Source organism: Cyrtonyx montezumae, unplaced genomic scaffold (genome assembly GCF_038088225.1).
Source record: "Cyrtonyx montezumae isolate F1298 unplaced genomic scaffold, pur_monq_1.0 scaffold_11, whole genome shotgun sequence".
Lineage (NCBI taxonomy): Eukaryota > Metazoa > Chordata > Aves > Galliformes > Odontophoridae > Cyrtonyx > Cyrtonyx montezumae.
This window is the reverse complement of record NW_027071837.1, coordinates 17,447,438-17,466,109: the sequence shown is the minus strand read 5'-3', so window position 1 is coordinate 17,466,109 and position 18,672 is coordinate 17,447,438.

Here is an 18,672-nt window from a genome sequence, read left to right as displayed (position 1 = left end):
CACACATCCCTCAGGCCTCCCCTCAGGTGTACACCTGGCACTTCTGCCAGCGGTGACCACCAAGTTCTCTGGGCTTTCAAAGCTCTAGATTTTCCTAGGGAGCGATGGCACCTCAAACATGAGCTGCCATCCCCTTGGCCACAGCACAAGTACTCCTCACTGATCTGACCTCAAGACCCGTTCCAGCATGGTTTTACAGGCCCTTGAATGTTTTCATTTCCCCATTTCTTCTCTATCTTTTTATGCTGCAGGGTCAGCATCCGACTGTTATGTACAATCCAATTGGATTTCCAGAGGAAATCCAGTGTTAGGCTGAGGATGGGTTCTCTGGGAGCTGCAGTCCCACATGCAAGCTGTGGCACAGAGCGGCTGCAGGAGAGGGCAGCACTCCTTCAGCACACTTAGTGTACCCAAATGTGCATCTCAGACACTGAACAGGGCAGGCAAACTCCCTTTTTCAATTTTGTTACCTAATCAAAACTCTAAAGCATTCTAGTGTCAGAGAGTGTTCACATATCATCCACTTTCCATATCCAGTGCTGACAAAACAATAAAGCAGGAACAACACAAGTTGTGAGAAAACTAGTCTGTCTCATAAATCTTCGCAGGAAAATGGCTGCTGTTTTATGTTATTGCAGTGAGTTGTTTCCAATGAAGTGATTACTGTTAGATGCATTTTTAAATTGCTTTTGGTATTTTTAAAAATACATGACTTTGAGAGAGATAGAAATGAGATTGAGTGGCACTAGACAGTGCCTACAATATGATTAACTTCTTCCCAGACCAGCTCCTTCTGAAATTAAAGTTACCCATGCAGCTTTTGCCAACATTCACCTGTCTGAAGAGGGCTCATTGTTGTCTGTGATATATAATGCCATTATCCAACACCCTACCCAACCCTGCTCTTGCTTCAAAAAATGCAAGGCTTGCTTCTTCTCCAAGATGTTTGACTATAGGCCCCTAATGTTATTTTAAAGTGTGAATGTGCATGTGTAGGTACTTGAGTTGTGTAGCACAGAGCCTCAAGTTGCATCCCCCTGTGACAGCTGTGGTTTCTGTCCACGAAGGTGAGGATCAGCTCTGGCAGGTTAACCGAAGGCACACTAGCACAGAAAAAGGCTGAGCTAGATTTACTCAACTCCAAATCCATGTTAACCTTTTCCAGGTGAGATGAAGTTCATTTGGAAGACATCCAAAGCAATAAATATCAAGTGAGAGGTTTTCTCAGGGCTTTACAAGTCATTAAAACTTCAGGTAGCTTTTACCTATCAAGGGCTTCACTTATGGGTTTCCACGCTCACACAGACCTTTTCCTGGATATTATCTTATCACTTCCAGCAGCTAATGAAGCCTGTGGGCACCCCAGTGCCCACCTACAGGCTCCCTGTGCTTGCTGTGTGCTGCACAGACCGGGCTTTGCAGGGTTAAGTTTACCCAGACACAGGAGACTCAATAAGAGGCAAAAGGAAAATGAATTAGAGGAAAATCAACAGGCAGCAAAGGAAAAACTAAATTACATTTCATGTACACACATGCAGTCCTTTGGCTGCTGGGGCAGAAAATGTAGCCAAAACCATGCCGTTTTTATTCTAAGCAGTGTATCAATCCATTGATTAATTTTACACTTTGTTTGTTATGAACCTGGGCTGAGGCCATGAATGCTGCTATGAAAAGAAGAATATAGCCAAAAAGGAACTCTTAAAAAGTTGGCAGCTGTTTCAAGGCAATGTGTCTGGCCAGCAGGAAGGAGATGGCTCCTCCAGGGAAGTGTATGAAGCTGTAAAATCATTTGTGGACCTGCCCTGCTCAGTTTATAAGGTGTGACTTAAAGTCAAGTTTCTTGCACAGATTTGTGACTTGTAAATCAAATGATAAAAGTAGCCTAAAGTATCACTTTTCCAAAAAGGCATTACAAGATTGGTTAAGAATGACTGTATTTCATCACTAATACCATTAACTTCAGAATTGTTTCCATCCATTGCTGAGCTGAAGGAGGGCTTACTGTAAAGTGTTACACCGTGCATGGTTCAGATGGTCAGCTTTATGGTACAGGAAGCAGAAATAGAATCGAATAAAGGAATACTGTAAAATACCATGGACCAGTTTCAACTTTGGTGTAATCAGCAGAAATTAATGTCATTACACTCACCCACACCAAGGCAGTGACATCTCTTGGGTATGAGGCAGCAAATCTCATCTCCCCCTGCTGCTTCCCAGGGGCAGCTGAGGAAAGCAAAAGCAGGCTGCCATCCCATCGTTTCCCAGTTGCCTGCTATCTGTTGGGAATGATTTGGGAAATACACCAGAGATCTCTCAAAGATAAAATGTGTGACTTCAAATATTTGAGGTCTGTTTAAGATCTCAAGAAAACGAGGCAGAAGGAGACAAGGACTCTGTCTGAGATATATCTCATGCTTCATCCAGACCGCATTGCTTAGTGTGGGATAGGACTGTGAGTTTCCATTTACAGGAGGATCAGAAATCCCCATTACTGCTTATCCTGTTTGCATCAGGCAAGAGATAGCAGGAATCATTCTCACTGACAAGGAAATCCTAAATAGTTGCTAACAAAATCCTCAAAGATGGTCTTGTGAAGGCTGATGGATCATCCAATATTTGGCTCCACGATGTGACAACAACCTCACCATGAGCATAACAGGGGTTCAAAAATCTCTGGGCAGAATTATATCTCTCATTAATTAATTGCTAATTAATCACAGACATTTCATGGCCCGCCCCTTGCCCAAGTTGTATGGATAAGGTTTTGTTTGAACCACACTTCATCCAGCAGTGCTTGAGGATCAACAGAGCTACGCCATGTGCTACAAGAAGTGATGCTTCTTATGAAAGGCCACTAATGAAATAATTTTTGAGTTAATGTTTGAAAATAACTTTGAAATGAGGACTCGCACAGATTTGTTTTCTTATTGCAGCAATTAGTTTCATGAGCAGTGACTGGCTGCAGCACCTTCTGCCATGTCTGACACATTAAATAAATTATTCACTCTTAGTTCGTTAGTCAGAAATAGTCTGCAGTACCTGCTGAGCAACAGGACTAGCAGCAAAGCCACAGATCATCTGAAATAGAAAAATGAAGTCAGACATTTCCACATAAACAGAAAAAAAAAGGGTGGGGAAAGGTACATGAGATGTTGTTCTTCCCACCACGTGGCTCTGTCAGAAGACTGTCCCCTGCCCTTTTTCTTTTTTAGTGACCAGAATACAGTTGTCTTCTTCCCACCAAGTTGGATTGCCTTAGTGAAAATTCCCATTTCCTCTGGCGGGAATATCCTCAGTATTGATCACTTTTTAATGAAAGCACAATGTCACAGCCTCGAGGAACAGCTCATTATTTTAACTGCCAATCCACCTCTCTATTGCAAGCACGATTTTTGGAAGGAGTCTGTTTTTCAGACTTTAGGTGGGCAGGCAACCCCTTCGTGGGAAGGTGGAAGCTGAGGCAATGCAATGAAACGAGTGGGATCCAGGTTATAATGCTGGGACAGACTTTATATAGACAGATGCCTGTGATTAATATTCTAAATACATACTCAAGCATCAAAATGGGTGACATGATTTTCCAGGAGTGCAAAGCAGGAATGGCAGTGGGGACACACTGTATGTGTACATGTGACAGCTGTGTGCACAGCCCCAGCGGAGTTGCCACCATGAAGCAGGCTTGGATAACTTACTCCTTCTCCTTGTTCAATCAGGCATCTCAGACAGAATTAAAAGGCTTTGCCACTGCAGGGCATTCTTCCTGGTCACACGCTCAGAAATGACACAAGTCTGCTGTGCAAAAAAAGTGTTGTTTAAAGAAGAAGAAAAAAGAAGAGGAGAAATCCAATAAATATCCCATTATTTCCAGTGTATATTATGCAAAATTGGACGTGAAATCTTTATATCACATAAATGCGAAGGTCACATATTTGTTCATTAAATTCTCCTCAGTCTACATCATTATGCTCATAGTTTTTCTTATACTTAATGTAGTAAGGGCCTGCCAAATTCATTAGACATCAGCTGATAAATGGATTTGAACTCACAATCTGTTAAAAATCACAGAGGCACATTAGAGTAATATTTCCATGGCTTAGAGACCGTATACATTTAAATCTTCCCAGAGAGCATTTTGAGCATTTTTGATCCAGTGCAGCAGAGTCAACACATAATTCAAGTCTGCTTGCTGTAAAAATTTACAGGCTGGGATCTTAGTATCACCAGTCATAAATCAAAGCTGCACACTTAAAAATGTGGTGGTGGCAACACTGCTGGATAGGATGTAAACATCTTATCAAACTCATTGTCATGCAGCACTTGCACTGGAATAGTAGACAGAGCTTGTTAAATATTGCATTTATTTTCTGTCCTCTGATGGAGTTTGTCCACATAGCATATAATGCTGGGTCACGTCCAGACAGGGAAAGTCTGCAGATGGGGAAGAGCTTCTGAAGCTGTCCTGGATTCTCACCCTAGTGCCATGGCTCCAAATGCACTTTTATATGAATGGGGGACAGAACAGAATATGAAGCATGTTTATGTCACTGTTTATGTTTCACTTACTCATTGCTCTTTATTGTAATCTCCCCCAACTGATGATAAAATGCTTATAAAGCATTGGGCTGATAATTTGCAGACTCTCCCACTGCTCTGTTTGTTATAAAGCTGCTCCTGTCTCCAGAAGTCTTTCTTCCTTTTGGATTTATGAGCCTAATGAACCACTGTTATTCTCCATCACAGAAGCCTGTTATGCTGTGACATTATAGCAGGAAGATTTGAAAACTTATGAGAAAGCACTTGAAACAAACTGCTGCTCTTAATAAGTGCCTCTTGTCTTCAGTGTGGTCTGAGGAAGATCTGAGTGAGCTAATGAATGAACAGAACAAACTGAGTCCTGCACAAACCCTTCAAATTCCCCTGCTGAATAAGCAGTGCTAGTGAGACAAATCCTCTGCTGGTGTGAACTGCATTTGTCAGAGCCAGGATGCTGACATTCAGCTCCGTGGAAGGCCCGCTCAGCATACAGGGAGCCCGAGTACTTGGGGCTACTTAGAGTTTCCAGGTCACAGTTGTTGGATATATGAGACTAAATACAATCAAACTATCATTAAAATTAAGCTCTGCCTTAGTAGAATCTCTAGTTCTAATCTAGAGCACCTCTGGCTGACTCTAGATTCACTCAAACATCTTTCCTGAAGCCAGCCTCATCACAAAACTCACATCACTTCAGACCAAGTAAACAGCGGTGGGGGAAAGGGAGCAGTTCCCGAAGCCTGGACGCAAGTTGCTGGTCACCTTGTTATTTCCACAAGGGAGCACACTTATGCCTGCCATGAAGAGAGAGGCAATGCCTTGGCTAGGATGGCCCCAAGCTATTTAGGAAGTTATATATCATATCCAACACGTTCAGCCCCACCTGGAGACCATTAAAAAGCCCATGTAAAGCTTGGAGCACAAGGCCCATTGGCTCCCATTCAGATGCCCTCAGCCAAAAGTGCACCCTGTTCAGAGCCCATTTGTGCTGGCTGTCATTGTCAAAGAGGCAGGCCTCAGACCCAAAAATTGACTTCAGCCAGACTGTGTGGGGAGCTGGACATAAGTGAATTGCCCAGTGTGAAGCAATAAGTCAACAGCAGTGCTAGACAGAACCTGGGCGTCCTGGCTGGGAGCACAAGAGAGACACTGGCATGCTCTGGCAAGGTGTCTGCTGCCTTTGGCTGTTGTGCTGGATTCCCAGGGACAAGTGGGTTGAGCCAGGTGAGCCATGCTGCCTGTCAGGGCAGAACTTGAGATGATGCCAGTCCGTTCCCACCCTAAATGTCCCTGCCTGTGGAGCCAGCTGGCTCCCTGCAGGTTCCAATCAGAGTGTCAGACAGCACGCACACAGAATACCCATGTAGGCAGCTTACTGGTAGCAGCACCTAGCCATGAGCTACTGTGATAGCCTTGACATACCCTCTCTAGCCAGGGGATCCTAGAGCTGGCCCGAAGTTACATCCACAGGTGTGCAGTCCTGCCAAAATAATGAGACCTCCCCCCACACATGATGCTTTATCATGCTTTCAACTCTGCGTATTATTCATAAAATCTCTGCTGTCTTCAGTTAATCTATAATCATCAGATCTTTCATCAGAGCACACATATCTCAGCAACTGTGCTCATTACAAAACCACTGTGGCATAATAGGAAACAATTCCTTTTTCTATCATATTGTGAGACTGGGAACTCAGTGCAATAAAGGTCGTTTAGCCAACAAAGTGTTAGTGGAAGATGTATGGCAACATGCCAATCAGTGCTTTGAAAAGCTCAACCAAGGTGACTCTGTTTGTTAAAAAGTGTTCAAAAGCCTCAATTACAATCAGTTAAAAGCAATAAGCATGCAAATTATTTTAAAACAAACTTTAATTAATTTCAGCATATGTTTCACTTAGGCTGATTAGTCAAATCTGATTTTCTGAAAAGAAACAATAAACATCTGCTAATGATGATTTACATATTACTGCTCGCAAGGCCTGCAGTGTGCTCTGTGGTGGTGCAGGCTCTGCTCAGCACACGGAAGAGACTTAGTGCTGTGCCAGCTGCCCCCAGCCTGCAGCCATCAGGTACAGAGCGTGACAAAAATAATTCGTTGCTTAAGTGGCTAGAATTGCTTTAAAAGAACATGATGGTTGTTTGTATGAACAATTGTCCCAGAGATCACTTTCCTTTTCATTAGACACCCTTTGGATGAGAAACAGGTGAGTAAAACTAAAGACTGGACCCACAGGTCTCCTAGCTGAGGTTCTCCACAACCTGACCTCAGTACAACTCTGTCCTCTGAGATGCCAAGCGAGAAGTTACTTTGCCAACTGCATTCAGAATAGCAAGAAGGGATTAACAAATTGTACAGCCCACACTTCCCTCTAAAAACGGTGGAAAAAATCATCAGTTCTAAAAACTCTTGGCTTAGACAACACAGCTGCCTATTCTTCGTTCACTATGGAGGGAGACAGGAAGTGATAATCCTGCATAGTCAGGAGGATAAATCCCTCTTCACACCTGAGACTCCTCCGTGAGAGGCCTGAAGGCAGTCCCTTCATACCTTTGGGGCTGTAGCTCACTGTAATGTAAATATTTAAAATTCCATACCATTTTATAATCACAAGGCTGACAATGGAATAGTTGTAATATCCTGACAATGCCAAATCCAGATTAACACAATAATAGTTGTTCCCAAGCAGTTCATTTGCACTCGTACCCAATATGTAGTAATCCCAGAGAAACATAAGAAAGTAAAAAAGAAGTCTTGCCAACATATACTTCACACTGAGTTGCAGGATGTCATATTCCAAGAGTTATTTCAGTTGTAGAAACCATGTGGTTCCATTGCTTGGCATGAAGAAAGGATAAGGAAAGAATGGACTGTGACAGGTGCTGCTTTAAATATTTTGAAGATATGCATCAGGAATAGTTCATAAAAGTGCTTCCAAAGTAGTTCTTACACCCACTGGGCTTGGCAGTCCTTGCTCTTAAAAAACACAAGCTTGGCACAGTCATCTCCTAAATCTTTTAAACTAGCTTAATCCTCCCAGTAACGAAACGTGCATTCAGCTAGATGGGGGCATTTATCTGAAACACACTTATTTACAAGTAAAACATGAAATTAGCTGGTCCCGGAAGGCGACTCTGTACTTACCAATTCTTCTTCTTTCATAAATCAACCCATTCAAGAGGGTGCCACATTTGTTTTTCCCATTCTCACATTCTGCTTGAACAATCATTCCTCTTTTTATGCCAAAGATGATCCTCTGGAGAGATCTCTGCGTGATTCTGTGATTTCTAGCTCCTGGGGGACCAAAAACCGTGTGTGTGTTGACAGTCACCAGGAGGTTTGCAAAATCTGGAGTTCTGGGAATGTTTACAGGAGGTTCCTGTACTAAACAATGCTTCTGCTGTGTCTGTATCCAATGCGAGTGATAACAGTAGGATTACCACATCTCTGCTGATTCCCTCTCCTCAGAGAGCAAGCCAGTGAATAGGATATAGGGCTGCACTGTATACATGCTCCTTTTGTACCTTGACTGCTGTGGAATGGGCAATTGCACTCATCACACCCACTGTGGCCAGCTACTTTTAACACTATATTTTTAACACTTTCTAGGTATACTTATTCTGCAGAAAGTTTTGCATCTCCTCCATGGGAAAAGAGAGGAATCTTAATTCTTAAGATTCCCTCCCTCAGTCTTCTGTCCAGTTTGGGGAAACAATGGATTTTCTGGAATTCCTCAGTGGCATACTCACTACTGTGTCCTTACTCCATTATACTGCTTCTGCATAACAAAGCGTACAGTGGCCATGCATCACCAAAATATGATGCTTTCAGCTTTAGGATTCAAAATTATTATTGAAACTTATCCCTGTAGAATTTCTCCCCAAAACTTCACTATCCCAGCAGAGACCGCTGCAGAGACATAACATTCTTTGGACAAAGGGAACACCAGTGCTAATGGAGAACAAGACCCACAGCTCGTAGCTGAAACAACATCACTAGGCCAGCCAGACCCTGAGCAACCACACAGCTTCTCCACTCTTCATCTGAAACCAGGAGATAATTCCAGTTAGCTTCTACCAGAACAAGATGTCACTTGCAAGGTCAAAACAGTTCATGCACAGTGTGCTGAAGATCAGAATTTTCATTTCATTCATTCATTTTGGTTTTTTTTTTTTCTTTTAATAATATGGCACATAAAAATGGCATGAAGAAAAAGAGTGCTTATCTCACCTGCCCAGGAGAATGAAATATTCATAAATACACTTTCATTTCCCTTTTTACACCAAGTTACCTCCTGTCACTTGATTATTTCAGCCCCAGGACTACCAAAGAGATTTCCTTTTTTTTTTTTTCTGTAACTTTGAAAGACTTCCGGGTACAAGATGTGAAAGAGCACAAAGATCAGCACCAGACTTAAGAATGCAATAAAGCCCACAAAAGTAGGAAAGACTACTTCCACAGAATTTTTGAGAAAAAGAACACCAGCTCTTCATTCATTCCTGTATCCTCTTTGAGGTCTGGAATAAAGATTTACTGAGAAAATGAGTTACATGTGAACATACCAGATGATGAGTCAGAAAAGCCGTGGGCAAGAATTCAGCAAACCTCAATTTTACTAATGCTCATATGTTTCTAAAACAAGATCTTAGGCTCAGGAGAAAATGGGCATGCTGGAGATGTGGCTTTTGTCAGTCAGCAAAATTGGTGCATGTATGAGATGGAGGTGGCCTCTCAACAGATTCCACTTTCTCCTAAAGGCAGTGGTCCCCAAATTTTGTTGGCTTGGGAACAACAGTGAACATAAACCATTCTGCCAGAACCTCAGACATTACTCATCCTGTCTGCATCAGCTTGAAATGTTAAATTCCCAGTTGACACAAGCAACACTAGAGGGTCTCAAAGGCAACACAAGAGCCTTCTGTTGTGAGAGATGGGGTCTTTTCTGACAGGTATTAAATAACATCCCCTAGCTCTTCTGGAAGAAGTGAGAGAGCAGAACAGAATAAAATATACAACGTGATAGCAAAGCTCTTTGTCTTTGAAAACAAAATTCCCATCCTGTGCAAAGAATATGAAGGAAACAGATGTTCCCATGTGGAGTTTAATGGCTAGATTGTTAAAGGGATAACATAATTTCTCCTCTCTTTATGTGCCTTGCTCAGGCTAGTACTGCAAATCTTCTTCCTTCTGAATGAATGGTTCTTGATTCAGGACCAGATTCTGACAAGTCTGAAGGAAAATGAGCAGAAATAGCCTCATGATTCTTTCTCTGTAGGCATCCAGTGTTAGAAGCTGTAAAAGTAGTCCACGTGCTCATGGAAGCATGAAGGCCTTCCTCTGTAGGCTTCTGGAAGAAGAAATATCCTTTGTAGGAATTTCCTATCTAAGAATAAGACAGCGATAAATGGATTTTTGATCAGTCTCCCTTTTAGTATAGTGACACTGTACGTGGGTGTGTCTGGGTGTTCACGACATCACTTCAGTTACAAACACCAGTTAAATGATTGAGTTTTCAGTGAACCTAACTTGAGGTGTCTGGCTGCAGAGAGGGTTTCAGTTGAGCTACAAGAGTCAAGACTACAACTTACTCTGCTAGGCCTCCCTGAAAGTGAGAGGTGCACTAAACCCTCTGTGCTGTGCCCTGTTTTCCTCACTTATCTGTGGGCATTAATAGACAGATTTTGGTCTCCAGAATTTCAGAACTGAGAATTTACCACAGGGAATACATTCCTTCTCATGTTTTTCACTTTAAGTTTTGAGCAATTGCATGGGGTACTTTTCAGGTCAGTTCCTTTACTCTCAAATTAAGCCTGATTTTTATCTCCAAATAAAAGCAGAGAACATCAATTACATTGTTGGGAAAGTCAGTAGTTAAGAAGCACCTACGTGACTACATTATGTCCATGAGAGCTCCTAGAAAAAAAGGTCACTGTGTATTTATCTGACTGCACACTCCATAGGAACAGTGCTCTATAAGAAGTGCTTTTAGCAACAGTTAACATTTTCAAGACAATATGTCAGCTAACGCTAACCTTTGAGAGTAGGGTTCAAAAAAAGGTTAAGGCAAGTTAACCTAAATAGCTTTGAGAAGAGAAGTGTTGGAGGTAATTAATACTTGAGAGGAAATAATGTAAAGAAAAAGACAGACTTACTAGACGTTGGCCAAGTGCAATGTACTACAAGAAGTAATAACTTTAAATTAAAGAAAGGCAAGTTTAGATTAGATAACAAGAAAAAACTTTCCAACAGGAACAGTAATTCAGCACTGTAGCTCTCTGAAGAAAGAAACTATGCACACATTATCTACAGACACATTCCAGCCGACACAAGCTAGCTAGTTACCAGGGAAAATACCTGGGATAAACCTCAGGGGATTCCAGTGCTTTGACTGCAATCTATAAAGACCATTCCAAAACCAACATGTATGATCCTGTGATTAACACACACATCACCTATTAATCTTATGTGTTTCAATGGCTACCGCTTCCCATTTACAGCATACCCACCTGACAGAGATGGATGGTGGATTGTAGAACCATAATGCAGCCCTACAATAGATTATTGGTTTGATCCTCCCCTTAGCCAGGCATCATGTCTCACCTCATATATGCTATTCCCTATACAGTACATTTCTAAAGGCCAACTCCCAACCATAGAAAAGCCAGATGCAAGAACCAACTTGGAAAAGCTAAAAATGTGTTTCATAGATTCATGGGTATTCATAGGTGTTACAGGTATTCATTTAGCAGCATGCTTAGCCAACCACAGTTTGCAAATATGCTGAATTTTTTCAAACTGAAAGTGACTGGGTCTTCCAACAGCATGATATCAGCTCTTATTTTATGAGTTTATTTGCCATGATCTTTATAGTTTGAAGGATTAGAATTTCCTTCCTTAATCATACAATTTCCCTTCTTTTTCTTCAGTCCACAGTATGATTTGTTAACTACTTCTCTATTTGAAAGGGCGGTTCCTGAACTGAATTTCAGAAGAGATCTGATGACTTCTGGCAGGGAAGAGAAAATACAAGATGTTGCGTAGTCTGAAGGAGGAAACAGCATAGGATCTCATCTATCACACAATATACCACAAAATTAGCAGAAGTATTGTTTCACTCTGATTAAAACCATATTCCAGAAGAATAGTTTGTCTGCTGTACATGTCTCTAAACTCAGGCACTCCCTCAAGAATAGAACTTCTCAGAAAAATATGGGGAAGCTGAAGACATCCCACAGGAAACTAGTAACTGAGTCCAAAAGTAAAAGGGTTGTGGTCAGTGAACGTATCAGTGTGACAAAGCACTGCAGAATAAGGTCCAGATCTTCAGTGATATTCATGTGCTTAAACCACTGACGAAATCTGAGAGATGATGATCCACACAGGGCTAGTAAGACACGTTCAGAAAAAGAGTTGTGAAACCGGGGTTCCTGGGATTTCTCACCAGTTTCAGCATTGACTTCCCACAAGATTGTGTGCCTAACAACAATTCAGTGCAAAGGTGACATCTATACATCACACAGACTCCCAGAAAATTGCCAAATGCAGTGTCAAAAATAATTCTTTGTAAAGTATTTATTACTCAGTCTTCTTACTTCTTTGCTTACCAGATCCAGTTATGATTTCCGTCACTGGAAGATTTAAGCAATATTCCTAGCTATATTAGTCAGACCAAAAGATTAGTGGCAGAAAATCATCCAGGGTTCAACATCAGCATTTAATCTTATAGCTACAGTAGAAGATTCTCCCACTGCTCCTCCAGCAGGTTAATTTATAAAGGTTTATATATTTATATCAGGTCATAGTGATGGTGGGCTGCAGTACTATAAAAAAAGAGAAAAGAAAGAGGAACTTTAAGGAAAAAGAAAGAGAAAACCCCCAAATTCTGAAAGCCCTTGGCTAGACCCAGGTCTAGATTGATAGATCTCAGCTTCCAAAAAAAAAAAGTAACTTGAACAAAGATGAGTAAAAAGTAAGTTTTGTTTCTACAATGAAGTTCATAGGCCACTGCTACTGGCCAAGAATACCTTAGCATGGCACCTCATCACAATCCTCTGTCAATGGAGTTGTTGCCTTTACAACTTTTATTGCCTCAGAACAGGTGTCACATTCAGCCCTGAACTCAGCTATGCCTCAGTGCTGTCGTTTGCTGCAGTGTACTTCACATGCTCCACTTTGTCTGCAGAGCAACTAGAAACCTTCACACGGAAAGGAAAGTCAAGTCCCTGATGGCACCGCGTTCTTGTGCCAGGAACAGACACGCTCTCTGTTCTGCCCAGGGAATCAGAAATAGCTCCTAAAGCACAAGACTTTCTGTAAGTTAAATTACATCTTCTTTGAGGCAAAAGAGCTGCAGAGAATAGTAGTAAACATGGTTATCTTCAAAGGCCACATGACCATACATTTGCCAAAAGTTTAATAGACCTAAGTTGGCTAAGGAGCATGAGCTGGATATTTGAAGATGCTTCAGTTCATCAAAGGAATCAGGTATTTAAAACAGCTGTCCAACAGGGCCATAAAACCAACTCCCTTTAAGATGGAGCTTAATAAATGAATTTGAGAAATTGCAGGACTAGTTTATCTACAACAAGGTCTTATATGGGGAAATACAGTGTTCTTGTAAGTCAATGGCTTGCTTCCTGGCATCAGTCTCACTGATTTCTAGCAATATTAATCTGTTATTTCTAAAAGTGATGCCACAATCCAAGTTAAAGGATACAGGTAACACAGTCTTCTTGAGTACAATCTGTTGAGACTTTGCCTGTGGGGTTGGGTTCCTTCAGCTGTCACTCCATCATCTATCTCAGATATTAACAATGCATACTACACAGAGGCAGCAGCCAAACAAGCCTTCAGTGACGATATTTTAGATTTCTCCAAGATCTGTCCCATCACCCACAGCCCATACACAGAAAGCCCACAGCAGCCCTCAATTCTCCAGCACCTGCTCCATGTGTTCCTATACCCACATCCCCCATCTGCCCTATGGCTGAAGCCAATGAGACACTTTCTCTGTGACTAAACGAGACGCTGGCTTCCTTTCACAAGGAGCTGCTTGCAGGAAGATGAAGATCCAAATCCACCCACAGCCTTTGGTCCCTCCCTGGACACCAGAGGCATTCCCAATCAGAATGAGTTCCTACAAGCCTTTTGTGAATGCTGTGTGTTACTTGGGTGACTGAAATTACTCAGTTTCTAGCTCGCTGTCTCACAATTCATGGGAGCTTATTATTAATGGCCCAGTAAAACAATATACAGCCTGTTGTATCTTAATCCAATAGTCAGTAATGACCAACTTAGAGAGATCATTTTAGACCTATGGGTTTTCTAAGGCCTTTTGAAGGTAATGGCAGTAAAATATGCATATATTAACGTTACTTGTTGAAGGCAGAATATAGAGGCAGTATAAGCAATAATACAGCGCTGTGTAATAAAAATCGAGAATTCTTTTCCCTAAGTGTAAATATAAAATACCTCTGGGGGACATATCCGAAGGAAGAGTGTTTCAATAACGCATAGTTAAAATTATATTTTTCAAAGCTATCCAAGTATAGGCTAATAAATAAACCGTAAAATAAAGCAACATTTTACAAGGAAGACTCATACAGTATCTCAAGCTTTTTGCCACTCTTAAAATCATTATTTAATATGGACATTTTTAGTCACAAAATTTCAAGAGTTTATTCAATATCTTTTATGTGCTCTACAAGGTTATTAGAGAATTTATTTTCTCTTTCCCTTACAGATTGGAAGGTGGGCAGTGATATATGAGCTTTCACATTTTATTTATTCACCAAACTGTTCCAGATGTGATCCCATCATTTATCCACTGACACATCAAACCTGCTGCGTGACCTTTACAGTGACCTCTTTACAACATTTGCTTTCATGCTCTTAAAGTTATAGCAGCTTAACAGTGCTTGCTTCAGTGGGAAGACAAGAGAACTGATGTGGGGGGAGGGGGCCATAATTTAAAAATAATAAAAATTTAATTCATCTCCTACAATATGAAAACTAAGTCCAGGTGGTAAACTAGCCAATGGAGTTATATTCTCAAAAATGTTTCAATCATATTTTACTCTGAGCAGTATTTCACTCCATGGAGTTGGGATGTACTGGATTTGAACAGGCTGGATTTAGCAGGCACTAAGTCTTCCTCCATTTGTGTGATTTTTCACAGCAATAGGCATTCTTTGCGTTGATATGACTTTCATTACTGCACATCACCAAATAGAATGAGGGTCCATGGGCAGTTTTCCTTCTTGAAGAAAAAAAATCTATTCATGGCAAAACTTCCTTTAACTAAAAAAAAGAAATCTGCACCATTATGACCTTAGCATTATGCAAGAAAAAACAAAAACAAAACCAACCAAACAAAAACACAGAAAAAATGTTGGTGTCATGTTTTGGGGAGTCAGTGAGCAGAAGAAATTATTTCAGATATAGATCAACCCTTCCAGTCAACTCCCAGAGCCCAGAGCTGGACAGCTGGGAGCTTCCAAGCCAAGCCTGGTGAACTTTCCTTAGTATTTTTTTGTCTCCACTATGGTTCATGCAGGATTTACAACCCAAGATGTACTAGGGAGAATCAAGAAGAAAGTACATGCACACATTAGTGTGCGCATACACACAAACACACAGGATGAATCCACAACAGTTATTGCCAAAGGATGAAGAGATGATGAGAAGAAGCTGAGAGAACTGGGACTATTTAGTTTGAAGCAGAGGAGGCTCAGGGGAGACCTGAAGAGAGGTTGCGGCAAGGTAGAGTTCAGCCTCTGCTCCTGTGTAACTAGTGATAGGATGAGAAGGAATGGCCTCCAGTTGCACCGGAGGAGATTCAGAATGCATGTAAGGAAATTTTTCTTCTCTCAAAGAGTGGTCAGGTGCTGGAACAGGCTGCCCAGGGGGCGGCTGAGTCACCAACCCTGGAGATGTTCAAGAACCATGTTGATGTTGTACTGAGAGACATGGTTTAGTGGGAAATATTGGTGGTTGGTGGATGCTGGGATTGGATGATCTTGGAGATCTTTTCTGACCTTGGTGATTCTTTAATTTTATGATGGCATGATGATGCTGCACACCACCTAAATACCAGCTTCCCCAGCCCACACTGCAATCTCACTTAGAAAAATTCCCATCATTTTAAACAGAATTGTTCAAATAATGCTTAAGTAAGAAGTAAAGCCTGGAAAAGGCTTATGTGAGAAATTCTGGATGGCCTCTTGGTATTCTTGTCCTCCACTCTCTGCTCTGCCCACACCCATCGCAGACACATTTTGCAAGGATGTCCAAATTTTAAGTATCTATCAAAGCAAAATCTGAATTGCAAAACACTGAAGAACCCCCAGTCTTTTTCCCCGTTCTCTTCTCCCTTCCCTCCCTGCTCTGATTTGGCCACTGCTTCAAACGCAGCGTGGCTGAATGGACTTTCTCTGGCCTTCTGTAGCTGTGTGGCTTCAGGAGGCACTGCCCCTGCACACCATGGAGCCAATTGGGTCACAGCCCAGAACTGGCTCAGGCCAGGCAGCAATCCCTGTGCCCACAATGCATACCCATCACACAGAGGAAGAGGAGCACAGTGATCTCTGCAACTGTCTTCCAGCTGCACACAGATACCTATGGTTAACCCAAATATTGACCTCTGTTTCAGTGACTTTTAGCACAGAGACAAGCTCTGGGCTGAAGCCGAGCCTCTAAGGTTTATGCACAAAGTGGAAAATCAGAATCATTCCTGCCACAATTCCCCCTCACCTCCACCACAATGTTCTGAAACAATTTTCTGGGGGTAGTGCTGTTTTGGGTTTTTTGTTTTGCTTTTTTTTTGTTTTGTTTTGTTTTGTTTTTTGTTAGTTAAGTGTTTTTTATTTATTTTTTAATAAGGAGATTTCAGACTCAGAGTCAGATTTTAAACAGCCTATCTTTTTAATATTAGTTTATCAAAAATGGAAAAATGTCATCAAATAAGCATAGTTGTTTCTTTAGGAGTAAATCAAAGTACAAAGATAAAGCGGTAGAAAAAACAATGCATTAACCTAATGCGCTTTGAAAACAGATACCAAACAGTGCAAATACCTGATATGTAGATGCCAGAAGGAGAATATTACCAAGATAGCTGCAAGTACAGCTTCCAGGTTAAGCATCACAGGAAGATTACAGTAACAACACCACCACCAAGTGATTAATTCTTAGGGAAAAAAAAATAAGGAAGGCGCAGACCTGTTTTGATCACTTCTCTAGTTCACAGATTCACATTTCAGCTGGATTCACACTTTGAATAAGTGGAACTGAGATTTGAAACTTTTCAACTACCCCCCACAAATCAGATCTGAGTGAGCTCCCCAGCCCGCTTGCTGTTACTAATCCCCGCTGGCAAAGGAAAGGCAACAGTGGGCTTCTGAAAGGCGCAGATTTGCAGGGTCTGGGGCGTGAGCTGGCGGGAGGTTCAGGCTCCTCATGTCTGTAATTGGAAAGGACATGAAGTAATGAAGTAATTTCCCCATCCCTGTTCCCCATGTTTATCAGAGGCTTGTCTGCAGTGGAGGAAGGGTGAGAGGGTAATCTGAGCCTCCACAGAAAACCTGCTTTTTCTCCAAAGTTATTTGGATTTCCATGAGCGCTGGCAGAACTTTGGAAGGAGTCCAGGCAAGTGAAGGAATTTGGCTGCTCTGAAAATATCATACAGGAACTTTAAAAATTGAACTGATTTATGCCCTGTAATGTTTTCAATACTGTATAAATTAAGTTTGAGTTCCTAGACTAGATTTTAAGAAGAAATTTTATACGTTATGAGCCATGAAAGAACTGGAGAAAAAAATCTTATTGTCTGATAATTCCACCTCTCCTTTAAGACGTGCTAGACTTTGCATATATAATGTGTTCAAAGGAATAATATGGAAAATGCATTACTTTGTAGCATCAAAGGATGTTCCAGAATACCTTGAGGTCCTGACAGCTATTTGGCATTTGCTAGTATCTTACAGAACTGTGAAATAGATTAGTGATAGGAACTTTCGGTGTTCTGTTCACCACCAACTAGCTGTAGAGCTGGACTCAGGCGCACAGTAGGCTTCGAAAGTACAACATCTAGGAAGTGTAACCTCAGTGCAGAGAGAAAATTGTCTCCTACAGAGCACTGCTTAAAGCCACCTTTGTTCCTTCATGCACAGATGGCTGCACTCGGCCTTCTTTCCTGTACGGACAGGCTAGTCACGGTCCAATGCTCTCGGCAGTGTCTCCACGGCACAGTCTCAGGAAGTCCTCTAGTGTCAGTAAGCAGCCATGTGCTTTCTGAGGCTTTATGATAAACTGTGAGGTTTTCAAAGGAGCCACAATTTGCACTTCTAACAGACATAAATACGTTTATCCATGGTGCCTTGTCCTCGGTCAGAGGGAGATGCAGCTGTAAATAGCGACATACATTTTCCTCTTTTAATCATCCACGGACACAGCCTCAGCTGGTAATCTAAAGGCTGAGTTGCAGCCGAGCTCTGATTTGATTAATCACCAGCCTCCTCTGAGGTTTGAGGCTTGTTTCTGGTTCAGAGGTCAGCATGTACAAAGGCCGTTCCCAATGAGCCAGCTGCCCTGTGCCGACACACAGCACGTCCCCCAGCCAAGAGCAGCAGCACAGGCACTGCCTGCAAGCTGCCCACACTTCAGCCTGAGGAGGAGCATCGGGAGGTGGCCAACAAGTAGCTGCCATGCAGAGACATGAAGGACCGAAACAGGAGAATATCACTTACTTCTGGAGCCTGACGTTAAAATCAGGATGTTAGCAGAAACCGACATAGTGGCCAGAGAAGTGAAATGATAAAATTAATGCTGTGCTGGCTGCCAAACTGCTCTCTGAGAATCTAGGAGAGCGATGCAGGTGCAGAGCAGCTCAGCGGGCAGACTGGAAATATCACTTCCTTTGTTGTTTAGTCTGGAGAAGAGGAGGCTCAGGGGAAACCTCACTGCACTCTACAACTTCCTGAAGGGAGGTTGTGATGAGGAGAGGTTTGGCCTCTTCTTCCAGGCAACAAATAGGACCTGAGGAAATGGCCACAAGTTGTACCAGAGGAGTTTTAGACTGTCCATAAAGAAAACTTCTCTCAGAGAGTGGCCAGGCACTGGGATGGCCGGCACAGGGAGGTGGGGGA